This window comes from Pongo abelii, chromosome 7 (genome assembly GCF_028885655.2).
Source record: "Pongo abelii isolate AG06213 chromosome 7, NHGRI_mPonAbe1-v2.0_pri, whole genome shotgun sequence".
Classification (NCBI taxonomy): Eukaryota; Metazoa; Chordata; class Mammalia; order Primates; family Hominidae; genus Pongo; species Pongo abelii.
The window spans coordinates 18,706,996-18,720,058 of NC_071992.2; the positions used below are offsets into that span (position 1 = coordinate 18,706,996).

The 13,063-nt window shown below is 37.8% G+C and overlaps 1 long non-coding RNA gene across 1 annotated transcript; it reads left to right on the forward strand.

Moving 5' to 3' along the window:
• Positions 1–686: 686 nt before the first annotated feature.
• Positions 687–12,765, forward strand: LOC129060779 (uncharacterized). Its single transcript, XR_008527682.2, has 3 exons — positions 687–831; positions 11,827–11,986; positions 12,341–12,765. It is a non-coding gene; the product is annotated as an uncharacterized LOC129060779 (long non-coding RNA).
• Positions 12,766–13,063: the final 298 nt, after the last annotated feature.

The window sequence follows — 13,063 nt, forward strand, 5'->3', positions numbered from 1 at the left end:
AATTCAAAACACTAACACCAAATGCTGGCAAAGATGTGGAGCAACAGGAACTCTCATTCATTGCTAGTAGAAATGTAAAATGGAACAGGTACCTTCAAAGATGGTTTGTCACTTTCTTATAAAAGTAAACATACTCTTACCACACAATCCAGCAAGTAAGCATATTGTTATTTACCCAAGTGAGGTGAAAACTATGTCCAAACAAAAACCTGCACACAGATGTTTATAGCAGCTTTATTCACACTTGACAAACCTTGGAAGCAACCAAGATGCCGCTCTGTAGGTGAATGTGTAAGTAAACTGTGATATAGCCAGAACAATGGAGTATTAGAATGACTAAAAACAAAAGAGACTACGAAGTGTGGGAGGGTGGGAGGGGGTTGAGCATGAATAAATTACTTACTGGGTACAATGTTCACTATTCATGTAACGGGTACTCAAAAAACCCAGACTTCACTACCAGGCAATATGTGCATGTAAGAAATCTACACTTTCAGCCTCTCTATACATAATTTTTTTTAAAGAAAAATAAAAAGAAATGGCTATCAAACATGAAAAGACACAAAGAAACTTAAATGCATTTTACAAAGTAAAAGAAGCCTATCTGAAAATACTGCCTACTGTATGATTCCAACAATATGACATTCTGGAAGAGACAAAACTATGGAGACAGTAAAAACATCAGTGGTTGCCAGGAGATGGGGTTGGGGAAGAAAGGTGAATAAGCAGAACACAGAGAGTTTTTAGGGCAATGAAAATACTCTGTGTGATACTATAAGATGGATACATAGCAGATGTTTTTCAAAACCTAGAGAATGCACAACACCAATAGTGAGTTATAATGTTAACTATATATTTGGGCTAACAGGCATATATCAATGTATGTATGTCAATGTCTCAATTGCATGTCAGCAAATGTACCCACTAGAATGAATGGTGTCCATAGCAGGAGATATTGTGTGCCTGGGGACACCGGGTATATGAGAACTCTCTCTACTTTCTGCCCAATTTTTCTGTGACCCTAAAACTTCCCTAAAAAATTAAGTTTATTAATTTTTAAAAGATGATACAAAAGGTTAAAACACTGTTTATTTAATTGCTTAGTAAAATGCATGTTTCAAAAATCACAGATAATATTTAACAGCATTTGTGTAGCTCTTTCCATCATATAGAACACATTTGCATGCCTCATCTAACAATCCTCACAATAAATAGAAAAAATCAGATTTATTCTCATTTTTTAAATTAATGAACTAAAGCATGGAATAGCATTTGTAAAATGTTGAGATAATTTTCACCACTATTAAAAATTAATTTTGTTAAAACAAGATGGAAATTATTATTTGGAGACTTATAAAGGTATGCAGATTTGAGTTTCATTAATTCTAGACCCTCTTTCTACTACACAGAAAGAATTATTATTATTATTATTATTAATGCTTATTCTAAAGATGATTCTAAAACATAAATCTCAAATACCCATAAAGTGATAGATGGCATCCCATTTACAAATGCAAAATAATTTCATATATGTATATTATCACACTTGATCTTCTCATTGACTGCATGAAACAAGCAAGATTATTACTATACCCTTTTCCATAATGAGAGAATTAATGCTAAGATTATCTGCCTAAGATCAGGCAGCTAATAGTGGCAAAATCAGAACTCAGACTCATATTTTCTCACTACAAGTCTATACCCTTTCTCTGATATCTATAGATGCACACAGATTACAGGACTCTTCATCTATGGCCTGATCTTTTTTGTAATAGAAAGTTTTTTACATGTGCATAACTAACTTTAAAAAAAATAAAAATCTAAAACTCATGGGAGTTTTAATCACACTGATAACTTGCTTCTGAGACTTTGGGAAGACAGTCGTAGGTCTGGGTTCTAAAAGTTGTTTTGAATTTCAATTGAACTGCAGGTATTTTAAGACTTATGGGGCATAGACAATTTTTAAATCTTAGACTTCTCTGATATTTCTCACATGGATTAGTACCAGAATTCAAACTGGATGTCTAAGCCCTTTTGCATAAAACAATCATTAGAAATCTTTTACCAGGAAGAGAAAACAAAGCACATGTATTCTCTCTCCTTTCATATTCCACTGGGTGTTTTATTTTCTGTAATTAGTCCTACATTGTCTGGAATTATCTTTTCCTCTTTGTTCACTAGAGAAACTTGAATTTAAATTTTGACTTTGCTACTTATTATCTATATGTGCTAGGAAAGTTAATTAACAAGAGATGAGGATAATATGGATACCATAGAGGTTTTTTGATGAGTAAATAAGTAATGTATTTTAAATGTCTAGAACAGAGGCTGGTGTATTGAAACTTTAATTAACCTTGGTTTCCTCTTTCTCTCCTAATATTTGATACCAGAAAAGAAAAAGCGTTTTCTATATGTATTTATTCTCAAATTAAGGAGCATAAGAATCACATAGAGTTTGTGAAAAAGGCAAATTTCAGGGGGAAAAAACCCAAAACTTTTGATGCAGTAAATCTAACATAAGGCTACGAAATTTTCATTTATAACAAGCAATTTAGGTGATTCTCATGAAGGTGATTCTCAACCTAGGTGATTCTAAATGTTAGTTTAAAATATGTTAAATAACCCAGAAAACAGTAAACCTAGGAGATATCTATGTAGAATAAAAGAAATCAATAATGAGATTAAAGAGGAACAAAGAAGATACAAGGTATATATAAAATAGCAAAATGTCAGACACATATATTACCTTATCAATAATTGCATTAAATTTAAATGGATAAAACACTCCAACCAAAAGGCATATATTAGCAGAACTGATTTTTTTAAAGGACCCAACAACATGCATGTGTCTACAAGAGATACACTTACACTTAAAAACACAAATGAGTTGAAAATAAAAGCATAGAAAAAAGACACATCCTGCAAACAGTAACTGGAAGAGAGCTGCAGTGGCTACACTAATGTCAGATAAAATAGATTTTGAGACAACAATTGTTATTAGAGACATAAAGGACATTTTATAATAATAAAAGAATCAATCCATCCCGAAGACAAAATAATTATAAACCTACATGTGCCTAACAACAGAGCCTCAAAATACATGAAGCAAGAACTCACAGAATAGACATGAGAAACAGACAATTCTACAATATTAACTAGAAACTAAAATCAACCTTCCAGATTCCGCAATCCCTCCCTCATGTAGCCAACATAAAATGACTCAGGAAATTAATTGTCCGAATCCAGGTCTGAATCAGACTCTGAGCCTTCATGCCAAGGTAGCGCCCATGTTTAAGTCCATAGGGTATGTGGGTTAGTCCTTTGATATCATGTGGTGGGTTGCATCATCTCATTCTTATCATTACCATTCATATATTTCTGCAGGGAAAAATTTTTTAACTAAAGATTTAAATAAGCATTTAGAAATTTTTTTTTAATTTAAATAGCTTTCCACCCCTCACTCAACAGCTATTCAGTGACATTAACTGTTCCTTTGAATTTTCTATTAACACTGTTCAGTCAGATTCAGGAACAGTTTTACACTATGACTATATGCAGTTCAGAGAGTTATTGGGATTCATGTCCTGTATCTTCTCAGGCAGATCAGTGTTAATTTTCAAATGACCTTTCCTGTTGTCCCAATGGCTTTAAGGTTTCTATTTCAGTATGAAATACTCAGTTATGAATTTATATCAAAAAAATTGTTTATCATTTGACCTTTTTTCCTTGAATTAAAAAATATCTTCAGGCGATAACATTGGAAAAACCCTTCTAGACATTGGCTTAGGCAAGGATTTCATGACCAAGAACCCAAAACGAAATGCAATAAAAACAAAGATAAATAGCTGGGACCTAATTAAACTTCTCCTTACCTGAGTCATCCTTAATCTTCCCTCTTCCTATTTCCCACATCTCATTTTTCTCCCAGTGCCATCAATTTTGCCTCTAAAAGTCCCCAAAACATCTTTGATAGATTAAAAATAGATGCAAATTATTTCCCACTCCTCCCATCCTGAGGTGTAATCTAACCTTCCTCCTACTTTGACTGGATTTGGCCATGTGACTTGGTTTGGCCAGTGGGACATCAGCAGATGTGACACAAATAGAGTTCTGATAAGCACATAGACCTTGGGGCTTGTCCTCTTGAAACTCTGCTGTGAGACCACCATGATGAAAGGAAGTTAGTCTAGCTTCCAGGAGAAAAGGCCACATGGAGGAGAGGAGAGATGCCTTAGCCCACAGTTAGCACGAACAACCAGACCCATGAGTAAATCCATCTTGAACCATGCAGGCTTTCCAGCCATAATGTGATTGCAACCATAGGAATGAGCCCAAGAAAGATCAATGGCAGAATCATCTAGCCAACCCATAGACTGATGAGAAATAATAAATCATTCTTTGCTGCAGCCACTCAGTTTGGTGTGGTTTGCTAAGCAACAAAAGTTAACAGAGACACCATCCCTTCCTATCTATGTTGTCAAGCCTACCTGAGACTCACCAAGTCTCTTCTGGGTTTTGGAAATAGCAAGGTAACTGATTTCTGTAACTCTCATACTTCCCCTTCGAATTTATGAAAAAGTCACCATCTTTATTACATTCATATATATTATTTCTATACTAAGAAACTTTCAATAAGAACATTGCTGTGAATAACAGCCCAAATCATTCATGCCTTTTATATTATCTGCCCAGTTTCCTATTCCAGCCTCATTCTCACCACATCTACCATCCTGTATTCTGTATAACTTTACACATTTTCACTACAACATTTATCATCTATTTACATAATGTTTATGTATTTGTTATATTTGTTCTACTATTTGTAGTAAACTATAGGTTACTACAGTACCTAAAACAAAGTAGACATTAAATAAGTGCCTGTTGTATGAATGCTATTACCACGACCAGGATATTTTGTTTTCTATTGTTTCATTTGAACTTCAGTCTTGAAAATAAGACAATTTTATGTCCATTTTACAGGTGAAGAAACAGATTCAAAATAGTTATGAGCCCTACTTTGGTCTCAGAACACTAGAGCCTCAAATAAAAGTGTGATTATCTGATTCCTAGCAGAGTACACTTTGCCTTAATTAGCTACTCTCCATTTTCAAAACACTATGTATTTGCATACTTTCCAAAAGAAAATTTAAATATGCCATCAAAATCCAACTTTGTCAGTGTTATATAATTCTGTATAATATTTCTTTGATTTCACTTTATAATATTCACTTTTTCCTTTAGTCTAATACAAATTTGCATGGTAACAAAATTGTTAATTTACGCTTCTTATTATGATCAGTCCTTAAATAGCCCAACCCCTTCTCCAATATCTTCAGAGAAAGCTTATCATTACAGTAGGCTCTGCCTGGTAAAATCAACATATTTAATCTTCATGTGTAATAGTTGGCTGAAGGCCAATAGAATCAAAAGGGCAAGTCTGAGCAAGGAAGAAAACAGGCAAGAGTAGATGAGCACAGGGGTAAAACAACACTTTAATAGATGTAATAGTAAGTATATTTTATTTTGTAGGGAATGAGTGATTCTGATGGGTTGAGTAAGTCACCAATAGCTTCTCCCATTTACCTGATTATCACCTTGGGTATATTACTTAATTTCTCTAAGTCTTAAATAACTTCTTTGAAAAACAAAAATTAAAGCTGTTTTGTTAAATGTGATAATATTTTATTAGAATGTGGGTGTTATCCTATGTTACAACTGGGAGGAAGATATTGGCCAGATTGTGTAAAATGCTCATAGATATACCAATCATATAGCAAGATGAATGAGACTACTATGATTGATGTGGACAATACCAATTCGCTCCCTACAATTTGGAAGGTGCACAAGCTTCTTTAAGAGATCTGACCACTCCGATACCACTGAAAGACCAGGGGTTCCATTAGTATTGGGGAAATAGCCACGGGTAAAAAAAAAAACAGTATTCACCCCACTTGTCTTACATCTTTTCTCCCGCTGCTCATCTTGCTTTCACTCTTCCACTCACTTCAAAATAACATCTGTCCCTCTTGTTCTTGAAGTCCACCATTGACTCTCGTATAGCCAAATGCGATTAATAGTTTTTTAGCTCTCATCTTCTTTGACCTTCCAGTAGCACACAACACAGTTGATTACTCACTCCTAGAAATACTCTTTTGATCTATGTGATGCAAAACTTCCCTGATTTTCTTCTTATCTAGCATCTCCTTCCCTCTCTTTAAATCATCTTTCCTTTCCATCTGACCTGATGTGACTCAGAACTTTCATTTTTTCTCCCTAGCATCTTTATGCCAATAATTCCAAAATTATATCTCTAGCCTACATTTCCAGACCCATATATATTCAATTCCTTACTTGACCTAGTCACTTGATCATCTCACTCATATCAAAAAATGAACATTTCAAAACTGAACTTACTATTTTCTACACAATTTTTATCCTTCAGTCTCATATTATTTTAACAAATGAGACTCCGTCTCTCTCTCTGTCTCTCTCTGTCTCACACACACACACAAACACACACACACACACATCTATTTACTCGAGCCAAAAATCTGGGCATAGCTTGATACAGCTCTCTCTTATCCCTACCTTTAATGTATCAATAAGATCCACTAATTTTACCATCAAAATACCCCAAGTCCACCCATTACTCTCCCTTCTCATAGCTAACATGCCCGTCCAAACTGTTCCAACTCTTTCACCTAGGCTGATGCAATTTTCTCCAAACAATTTCTATTTTCTTCCACTTTTACCTCAATCCAATCCAATGTTTATTTTACAGACAATGTGTTTTTTGGGGTTTTGTTGTTGTTACTGTTTTTGTTGTTGTTGTTTGAGATAGAGTCTGGCTCTGTTGCCCAGGCTGAAATACAGTGGCGTGATCTCCGCTCACTGCAACCCAGAACTTCTGAGTTCAATGAGTTCTCCTGCCTCAGCTTCCGAAATAGCTGGGACTACAGGCATGCACCACCACGCTCAGCTAACTTTTGTATTCTTTTTTTTATAGGGATGGAGTTTCACCATGTTGCCCAGGCTGGTTTTGAACTCCTGGGCTCAAGCGATCCTCCTACCTCAGCCTCCCAAAGTGCTGGGTTTACAGGGATGAGCCACAGATCCTGCACCAATGTGGTCTTTTAAATGTATAGATGAAATGGTGTCACTCTCCTGCTTAAAATCCTTCTATGACTTTCCATTGCACTAAAAAGAGACTCAAATAACTCATTGTGGCCCATAGGGGTTGTCAAGATATGGCCCGTCCATGTCAATCTCTTCAATTTTATCTCATGCTATGCTGGCCCCACTACCTACTCAGCCATCTGGCCTTCTTTTAGTTTTTGGAACATGTCACACTGTTTTCCAACTGCAAGATCTTTATCATCCTATTCTCTAGATCGCTGTCTATACACAGCCTGCCTCCCACATCCAAACTGCACAAACTCTGTTTTCAACTTCTATTCATCGTTCAGAAAGATCTTTTCTTTTCTTTTCTGATTTTCTCAACTAAAGGAGATGCCTCTGTGATCTTTCTTTTTTTTTTTTTTTTGAGATGGAGTTTCGCTCTTGTTGCCCAGGCTGGAGTGCGATGGTGCAATCTCGGCTCGCTGCAACATCTGCCTCCCAGGTTCAAGTGATTCTCCTACCTGAGCCTCCACAGTAGCTGGGATTACAAGCATGCACCACCACACCTGGCTAATTTTTTGTATTTTAATAGAGATGGGGTTTCTCCATGTTGGTCAGGCTGGTCTCGAACTCCTGACCTCAGGTGATCTGCCCTCCTCGGCCTCCCAAAGTGCTGGGATTAGAGGTGTGAGCCACCTCGCTCAGCTGATCTTTCTTACAGTCTTGTTCTTTTCCTTCATAGCACTGACCACAAACTGCAATTTTAAAATTTATTTTAATTTTACAAATAAATTACAAATGTGTAATTATTAAAATCTTTTTCAGCCCAGTGCTGGTGGCCCATGTATGTAATCCCAGAACTTTGGGAAGCCGAGGCAAGAGGATCACTTAAAGCAACCCAGAGCCCACGGGTTGCATGCATCCTGGGATGGCTTTGAATGAAGCCCAGGACAGCTTTGAATGTGGCCCAACACAAATTCATAAACTTTCTTAAAACATTATGAGATTTTTTTGCGATTTTCTTTTTTTAGCTCACCAGCTATCATTCGTTTATTTTATGTGTGGCCCAAGACAATTCTTCTTCCAATATGGCCCAGGGAAGCCAAAAGATTGGACACCCTGGCTTAAAGCCAGGACTTCAAGACCAGCCTAGGCAACGAAACAGAGACCCCATTTCAACAAATCACTTTTAAAATTTAGCATAGTGGCGTGTGCCTGTAGTCCCAGCTATTAGCTACTCAGGAGGCTGAGGTGGAAGGATCGCTTGAGCCCGGGAGATCAAGCCTGCAATAAGCTGTGATCTTGCCATTGCTCTCCAGCTTCAGTGGAAAGCATGAGACTATCTCTTAAAAAATATATATATGTTTTTGCTATCTGGTTAAAACCAGGTGTAATTTAGAGTATTTGTTAATTTAATTACCTCCATGTATTTATTCTTTACTAGATGCTTGAAACCCATCTCCCTTCGGAGTTATCACTGTAAGCACACATACACATATACATATACATACACATACACATACACATACACATGTACACTTACACAGAAACACACAAGGATACAGAAGTCTCCCTATAATTTAGGGAACTCATGAAATTATAAAATTTCATATACATCACCATGGTATCATAACTGCCACTTTAATCCAACAACATTCAGTCCTTGCTAAAATTTATTTCATTCTTACAAAAAATATAGATCTAAGAAAAGAAACATAAATTCAGTTACATTCAGTTTCAAGTTTCGCTGTCAATGGTGAATCAGAAATATTTAATATAACTAAATCTGGTATATTTGAGTAAGTATATGCCAATAAAATACCTATAGGTCTTTATGGACCTCTGTCTTGTTCTTGATTTTAATTTATTAGAATGTATCCATTGACCCACATCAATTATTTTATGGGAAATGATATCAGTAAGATTGTTATCTTTAACATCCCAAATAGGAAATCCCCATTAGTGTAATAAATAATGTATTTGGCGGGGAATTGGCAAGCCATCTCAATCAGAAAACTTCCTGGCTGACAATCACACAAAATTGAGACCACAAAGCATATCTTAAATGTTTCAGCACTTGGATTTTCCTAAATACTTCTTTTAAGTTCTTTCTGAACAAGTTGCACAGAGATCAAAACAAGCTAACTTCATCATTGCTAGCCAAAATCATAAAAGAACCCTATAAAAGCATATGGATACACTTACTAACTTATAAACAACAAACTGTTTCATGGTTTTATTGAAGAGTCCATAAAAGATTTTCCTCATTTGTAAAATGAAGAGATTGAATGAGATGATAGCTAAGATATCTTCAAGTGCGAAAAATTATAATATTTGTGATTTTAGAATAAATAGTGCATATTTTTCTTTTCTCACAAGGAAAAGTAACAGTATATGTTATTCTCGTGTTTTACCATTTTGGTGTAGTAGGAGACCTGGGGTCATTTTTGCCTCTCTGAGGAGTGGAAATACAAAAGGGTAACTCATTACCCCTTCTTAGCTTAAAAAAGAAGCCAGTTTGAAGGACTTTAACTATCCCTCTATACTATTCTTCTGTATTTCCCTCTCCACTCCAATTTTAGTAAACATATATACACATACCCTACCACCAGCCTTACCACCACCACCAGGATTCCCATTATGGACATAAGCAATTCTAGTCTATTAAGGACAGCAGATAGTAACCTCCAGAAATTACAGAGTAAACACAGCCCTTCCCAGAATCCATATCAGGTGTCTCACCTGACAGCTCAGCTAAAGCTTCTGTCCTGTGAAGTCACTTTGCTCAGATCCTTATTCACAGCTCTTGGAAATGGTGCTAAAAGAGTAACAGAGTTAAAATAAAATCAAGCCAAAGACATTCCAGGACTGTTTGTCAGGATCAAGCTGTGCCCTACCGCTTGAGCCATGAGATCCTCTTATATTAGAGATATCAGTGGTTGGGAAAGATATCATGTGGAATTTATGGGAAATCCCAGTGGGAAAATCACATCACAGGCTCCTGGGATACTAGAGCAAGGTCACATAGCTTGCAACGGAGAATGTACACCTTTTGAAATGCAACTCGTGGCGTGTTACTGAGCCATCACACAAATTGACAGCCAGACTATGGGACACCATGTGACTATGTGGCTAGAATCTTCCATCTTGACCTTAATCTATCATATCCACCAGCTCAGCTAGGCTCAGCCTGCATGTCATGCATCACTGTTGCGCCAACACCTCTTCCTCATCTCACTCCTATGGCCCAGAAGGGGAATCCCTGAGGACTAGCTGACAGATGATCAAAGTGCCCAAGACTGGTTTACAGACAGGTCAGCTCAGTGTGTGGATGCAAGGCACTACAGTCTAACTCAGAGACAATTATTTCAATTGACAAAGTTTGGGGCAGTACATTTGCCATCCCCTTTGAGTAATAAAAGAAGTAGTCTGAGATTAGAACATATAAGGATTCCTGGGCAGTGGCAAATGGAATGGCTAACTGGTAAAATCCTAGAAAAAAAGAAAGATTGGAAGATCGAACACAAAACGGTCTGGCAGAAAGGAATACAGTTGGCCCTCTGTATCTGAGGGTTCTCCATCTGTGGATTCAAACAACCTTGGATCAAAAATGTTGAGGGGAAAAAAAAATCCCACAACTTTCCAAAAATCAAAATTTGAATTTTGTCACGCAGTGAGTACTAGGTTGAATTCACTCGAATGAAGTAAGGTATAGGCATTGTGTTAGGTATTGTAAATAATCTAGATGTGTTTTAAATACAGGAAAATGTGCATAGGCTATATGCAAATATTATGCCATTTTATAAAAGAGACTTGAGCATCCATAGATTTTGGTATCTGTGGGGGTCCTGGAACAAATCTCCCGTGTATACCAAGCCTTAATATATATATGGATAAATAGGAATGGGCATAAAGTGGGAAAATCTTCATATTAAAAGTTAATACCAATCCAGTAGCTCCCCCACCATGGAAGAGGCACTTAACAAAGGAGTAGATAAAATGTCTCAGCTGGTTAACACTAGCCAGCCTGGCTTTGGCCATTCCAGTGCTGGAACAATGGACACATTAAAAAATGGTCATGGTGATAGAGACAGAGGTTAGATATCAGCACAGCAGCATGGGCGGCCACTTTTCCTGATGAATCTCACTTCTGCTGCCTCTGAATGTCCAGTCTGCTAGCAACAAAATCCAATGCTAAGTCCATGATGTGAGATCATTCCTCAAGGACACTGTCTAGCCACTTGACCGCAAGTTGTCTACACTGTGCCCCTTCTATCCTAAAAAGATCTGTGACTGATTCTGAACAATCACAGAAGAAATAGACCTTCTGGGTATGGATTTCCCTTTCTTGCCCACAGAGTGCCTGTGCCACCTACACAGGGTCCCACATACCGAAGAGTAGATAAGGGAGCAGACCCATAACAGAGAAATGCATCAGTAATAACAAGTTCTAACCCATCTAGAAGCTGCTATTCTGATAGAATATTGCAATAACCTGGTGATGGGATCATGGAAACACCAGCTCAGAGGTGATATTTTACAAAAATGATGCAACATTCTCCAGAATGCACCATATACCATGGTTCAAAGATTTCTATGTTGTGCAGTGTCCCCAGTAAGAAGGAACTGAGAAATGTAGGGAGACATATCCCTGTTTGCCATCACTCTAAATATCACTTGTAAAATTCATACCTCCCGCCCCTTCAGTCCTGCAGCATTGAAGGTCCTGGTACCCAAAGGGGAATACTTCTTCTAGTGGACACAGCAGAAGTCTCATCAAGCTATAACTATGGCTGCTCTTGGCACTTTATTTTCCTTGTGTCCAGGAACCAGAAAGTAAGAAGAGAAAATAGTCATCTTGACAGAGGTAATAAATCTTAATCATCAGGGAGGAATAGGCTGCTGTTAAATCACTGGAATATGGAGAAATACATGCAGAACCCAGGTGTGGGCATCCTTAAAGACTCCCTGAAAATTGTGAAAGCAAATAGACAAATTAAACAGCCCTAGCCTGAGAAGGGCATGGTGACAAGGAGCTTCAAGTCCTTAACATTAGGGTCTGATTCTCACCACCTAAAGTCACCCAGAGCAGCAGAGGGCTGAGAAAGGGATAGTCTAGATTGGGTAATGCTACGGGGAGGCAATGAGTACCAGTTATGGCTCTGAGACCAGCTTTACCAACAAGGACTAACATTTGTCCCACCACTCTTTCTCTTCCAAGTCTCCCCCAGGAAAAGAAGCCTAATGGAATCCTGGAAGAGTGTTTTCCAAATATTTATGAGACTGCGGATCTGAGCAACAAGGGGTAGACAGTAATGGACATGGAGATGTGCTACCTACCTTCCTTTGCAAGAAAGGGTTTATTGCCCCAACTGTCCAAGTGCTGTCAGCCCCTTCAGGAACTGCCTCCACTTTCTGGGGTGACCCACATCCAGCAATGGATGTAAGCATGGGTAAAAGATTTTAGCCAATTCAGCCCAGAGAGTTAGAGCCATTTTAGTTCAAGAGCTCATTGTCAAGATTATCAAGCTTGATGTCATGTTCACATCACAAATCAACTTCTCCCGTCTCGTCTTATGTTTTTGCCTTTGCTTCCACAGTGGATCCCAAGGGCATTGCTTAATAAACATTGCCTACTTTTTATTATCTCAGAGTGTAAAAGAACCCAGCCAGGCGCGGTGGCTCACGCCTGTAATCCCAGCACTTTGGGAGGCCAAGACGGGTGAATCACCTTAGGTCACGAGTTCGAGACCAGCCTGGCCAACATGGTGAAACCTTGTCTCTACTAAAAATACAAAAATTAGCTTGGCATGGTGCCAGGTGCTTGTAGACCCCACTACTTGGGAGGCTGTGACAGGATAATTGGTTGAACCCAGGAGGTGGAGGTTGCAGGGAGCTGAGATTGTGCCACCGCACTCCAATCTGGGTGACAGAGTGAGACTCC